The 5,000-nt window shown below is 36.5% G+C and overlaps 1 protein-coding gene across 1 annotated transcript in view; it reads right to left on the bottom strand.

The window, feature by feature from the left end:
- The window catches only part of LOC138053041 (neuroglobin-like), a 9,099-nt gene extending 4,896 nt beyond the window's left edge, over positions 1-4,203 (bottom strand). The window contains exon 1 of the mRNA XM_068899722.1: positions 4,086-4,203. The gene's annotated coding sequence lies outside the window, so the exon portion shown is untranslated. The remainder of the gene's footprint in view (positions 1-4,085) is intronic.
- Between the last annotated feature and the right edge of the window lie 797 nt (positions 4,204-5,000).

Below are 5,000 nucleotides of genomic sequence, written 5' to 3'. Positions count from 1 at the left end.
TTGAACGAGGCCAAAAGGGCCAATTTGCATGGAAACAAAAGAATACTAAAATGGCGGCCATTTTGGAACAAGGTGTATATAATGAAGTTTTCTTGACTGACACTAGAAAGTTAACCGTCGGACGCATTTTTTAGTTATACGCGGGCTTCGCTGCGAACATCTATTTCTAGGCAACGATCGTTGTATGTAAAAAAGTATCTGAGGAAGGTCAGAGACGTTCAATTATTAAATGTTCTCGTGAAAAGAGCGCGAGTTCAGATCGTTCCCGAGAACTTCTTGTCTCATTTAGCCAGGACTGAAATGATCATGTGTTGGTCTAAAAGCAATAAAAACACCTTTCTAAATAAACTATCAGTTTGATATTCTTGTATTGTATTAACAAAATGCTCTGGATGCTTGTTTGTGTGTGTGTGCGTGTGTCATTTTGAATAAGAGCAGATTACGAGAGTAAATGTGACTATGCGGACGAATGTAAGGTCACTGTGTATAGTAGATGTAATTAATAGATAGATAGATAGATAGCTAGATAGATAGATAGATAGATAGATAGATAGATAGATAGATAGATTTTATTGAAAACAATACATGGCAGCCGAGGGCTGAATTGCGTACTGTTAAAATGTAAATAATAAAAATTACCTAAGTATATAATAATGCTATATAATAAAGAACTATTACGTTCGAAAAGCTATTTACAAGATCTAAAATTAATTCATACCGTATTTATATTAAAACTTGACTTAATAATAAAACTATTTCTTGCGCGTTTCGTGTTTATTTTAGGAATGTTAAATTTGCGTGTTCGTCGAAGCGAATATTTGCAGGCCTGATGTGAAGGCGGCAATAATGCCCGTAGCCTATGATCTGAATCACTTAGGATTTCGTTGAAAAGCGTGGCACAAATTTTACTGTGGTGGACGCTAAGCGGCGCTATCTCCGTGTGAGTAAGAGCTTCATCGTAACTGAGGCTAGGGCACATGATTTTTAAAGCCCTCTTCTGGATTCGCTCTAGCTCATTAACTAAATACTTTGGGAGTGAGTAATAATACACAGGGATCGCATAATCTAAAAGTGATCTTACACAAGTGATGTAAAATAACCCTAAGTCATTGCAGGGAATCTTGGCCCTTTTTAGCTGAACTAAAAAGTATAGCCTTTTGGCTGCCTTTTTGATAACATACGTAATGATGAAATTCTAGAATTTTTCCTTTTATTAAAAAATCATATATTCACCGCGTGCAGTGAACATATCATTTTTATCTTTCACATTTAAGAATATAGGTGTCGTCATGGTAACGAACACAATTAGCCAATCAAACGCGAGCTTCCTCTTCATTGTAAGATACTTTTGTGCTTTAATATAATTCTTCTCTACTACATTTACATTTTCATTGCAACATTTTTGATTTGTTTTTGATAACTTTCATATCTTGTTTCGTGTTTTATGCGCCGATCAAATCGAAACTTCAACATCCCTTCCCCCGGGTAAACCCCGGGCATTTGACTATCTTCTGTGCCCGGGTGGGGAAAATTGAACCGGAAGTGTCAGGTTTCAAACGAATTTTTTTTTCGGGCGCCGAAGTTATAAAACACGTGTTTGGACGAGATGAAGAGTTTAAAGGAAGAGATGTCACGGTAGCAATTGTGAGCGATTGGCTTACAAAAAAGGTCTTCAAAAGGTCTTTATTAAAGACAGTTGGAGCCGACGACGATTGTTCTTTAGTAGGGTATGACAAACCGTGAATCTGACGATAGGGTAGGGCATTTGAACACCATTTTGGCCCGAGGGGGCGGGAATTTGAATGATCCAATCTTCAAAAGTGCAAATGCCCAGGCTTTGCCTGGGAAGGGGATTTTGAAGTTTCGAGTTGATCGGTGCATTAGCGGTTGGTGACCACTTTTTCATCATTTCGAAAATGAGTAAAACAAGTTGTTTTAAATCTGGACATTTCATCAATATCTATATAATAAACAGAACATTACATGGCCCCTTGGGGATACGAATTTTATCTTCAGCACTCGAAGATAAAATTCGTATCCGTGCTGAAGATAAAATTCGTATCCCCGCGCCGCCATGTAATATCCTCTATGAAAACAAATAAACAGTATTAAGGCCTGTGAATGTCTTCTTCCGGTAGACAGATGTAGAGAAAGTGTTGTCAGGGCAGCGTTTGAGAAGGATGTCTAAAAATGGAATCTTATTGTCTTCTTCGAATTCAAGAGTAAACTTAATGCTATCGTGTCGACTATTTAGAAAACTTAAAAACTCATTAGCATTGTCCTTGCTGTGGTGAACATCTGTCTACCGGAAGAAGACATTCACAGGCCTTTACACCAAGTGGGATTCATTCAAACAGTATTAAAATACAAAAAAACTTGTGACTAGATTTTACTTTAGCCTCACATCACCTATTCAACCGTCACAAGTAAAAAGGTAATTGAATAGCTATAGAAGATTGCATAAACTCTTGCTTTTCGGCCATCGTACCTTAATTAAGAATGAAATACAAACAGCGGAGATAAACATTTTTAAAAAATCCATTTTGTATTAACTTGACGTTTCGGCGTATGCTTCTCTACATATATTCTCAAAAGTAACCGTTACGTTTTCAAAGTTTTCTTATGTACGAAAAAAAGAGATATGGGTACTATATTAATATCAAAAACGACATTAACTGATAACAAGAAAGTATTGACAGTGGTTGATTGTTACTAATATAGTAACAACTTCTCACTGCAGCTATAACGTTCGAATTCATAGAGAGCTTTAGCTCCTGGATATACAATGAATTCGAACGTTAGCAGTATTAATATAGTACCCAGATCTCTTTATTTCGTATATAAGAGAACTTTGAAAATGTAACGGTTACTTTTGAGAATGTGTGTGGAGAAGATATTTTATCTAATGTTTGTTTGTAATCATAATCATAGTAGCTTAATCTGAGCTCCTGCACGCAGAGATTCGGCGTTCAAGGAAGACCACGAGTGCGAAAACTTGCTAAGTGCAGCCCACTCAAACTGACGTACTCTCATACTAGCTAGTCAATATTCAAGTCCATATATCAAAGACCTCACACCGCAGTTCCCCTCTTTGACGTCAGTCCAAACGGTCCCGTGTGTGAAAAATAAAGGATATGTTTATTTTGCTTTCATTTTAAAATCACGTTTCCTTCTGATTGAAAGGATTATTTTCATTTCATTGAAATTTAAAATAGTAATATTTTCCAACTTGTTCCTGAACGATCTAAAGCTCAATTGATTCACATCAAATGCAGTAAGCACTGAAAATTGTGTAAGCTTGAATCGGGATCTAAATCATGTCCAAAGGGTATTCTTGCGTTTTTTTCCTTTTTATCTTTTGATCCAATAATGTCGCCTCGAGCGACTTATTAATTCATTAGGAAGGGCAAATTCACGAATCAATTTCGTGTTAACACATTTATTTTAGAGCAGAATCACCGAAAATCTCACCTAATCGTTTACTTGGTGTTTTTTATTAAGAGTCGCGATCTCAAACAGGTTTAAAGCTGTCTACCGAAAGCTGCAACGTTTTATATTGTGATTTTTTTTAGCATTGATTTCATTGTCATTACAAATGCAAGAAAATACAATTAAAACGTCCTTTTTTACAATGAAACGTGATTTCTAAGGGTCGTGTATGTGCCAAACTTCAAAATCAATCATTTTAATCATATTTTACTGAAAAGACTGTAGTAGAATATATTACACAGAAGTGAGCGAAGTTGGTTTTATTAGACTTCATCAAACGCTGTCGGACAGCGTAAGGTTTTCTTCGCTTGAAAGAAAAATACACTTTACCTAACACGCATCATCTTGATTTTTTCCGTCGATTTTAGTTTTACACGACTGGGTTAAGGAAAAAAAATAAAAAGGCATCGACGAGACAGCATCCATCAATAGCTCAGTGTTGTCTGCTATATCTCTATATCGCTATATCCCTAATGACTTGTTTGGGCAAACAATTCAGTTCCAGATTGGAAAACCGTATGATGTTTTCAACTGATATAAACGGCTAGTCCTCCGGCACAAGATAGTATTAAGGGGTACGTATAGAATTGACTTACGTTATAAAGACCTTGACTCCAACTTCACTTCGTTTTGTCTGAATCAATTTCCACGAGTTACGAATGAGTTCTTTCTGATGAAGCGTCAATGAAAGCTCAGAGACACGTTGCTCGTCAATTTGAAACTTGAGCACTCGCGGAAATGATGAAGCACATCCCATTGTTGCTAAAGAAAAATTCAAAACTGATGTTTATAATATTACAGCCGAGCTAAAGGCACTTGTATGATATATGTAACATATAATAACGTACTTATGTGCCACTCATCAGCACACGGAACCAATCAAATAACAGGATGTACACTTAGATTATGCTTTTAGTCATGTTTCCTTCAAATCACTTATTGCTTTTTCATTCAAAAATGACTACGTTTGCAAATCCTATGATGGGCTCTTGTAGAAAGTTGACCCAAAAAGCTGAAAACTAAAGCAAAAGTGCTTTGGAGTTAATTGGACAAAGGTAGAACTTAATACGTTTGAACGGTCTCAATCACTGACTAGGCTCCCTGCGAATTATCATTTGTCGTCGATCCACCTCAGTTTTCTGCCGGGGTGTGGATATTGACCATTTTCACATTCCCCATAATACACTTTGTTTGCCCCCCAAATTTTGCATAAACCATTGAATTCAAACACTCTTGGGAATATGCAGTGTCCCAAGAGCATTTGAAGACAATGGTTTATGCAAAATTTGGGGGGCAAACAAAGTGTATTATGAGGAATGTGAAAATGGTCAATTGTCTATATTATTCTTCAGGCAGGCAATTTCGGCTGCGACGGTTTCCGAACAGAAACTTGGCAATCTCCTACGATTTCTTCCCAAACAAGTATGACAGAAGAAGCCTTAATATTAAACAAGAATTTATATTGGTTGAGAAGTAATCGCCAAAAGCACGCGAAATTAATTTGAAAACTC

Source organism: Montipora capricornis, chromosome 6, assembly GCF_036669925.1.
Source record: "Montipora capricornis isolate CH-2021 chromosome 6, ASM3666992v2, whole genome shotgun sequence".
In the NCBI taxonomy this organism is placed as follows: domain Eukaryota; kingdom Metazoa; phylum Cnidaria; class Anthozoa; order Scleractinia; family Acroporidae; genus Montipora; species Montipora capricornis.
This window is presented reverse-complemented; position numbering and strand designations above follow the sequence as displayed.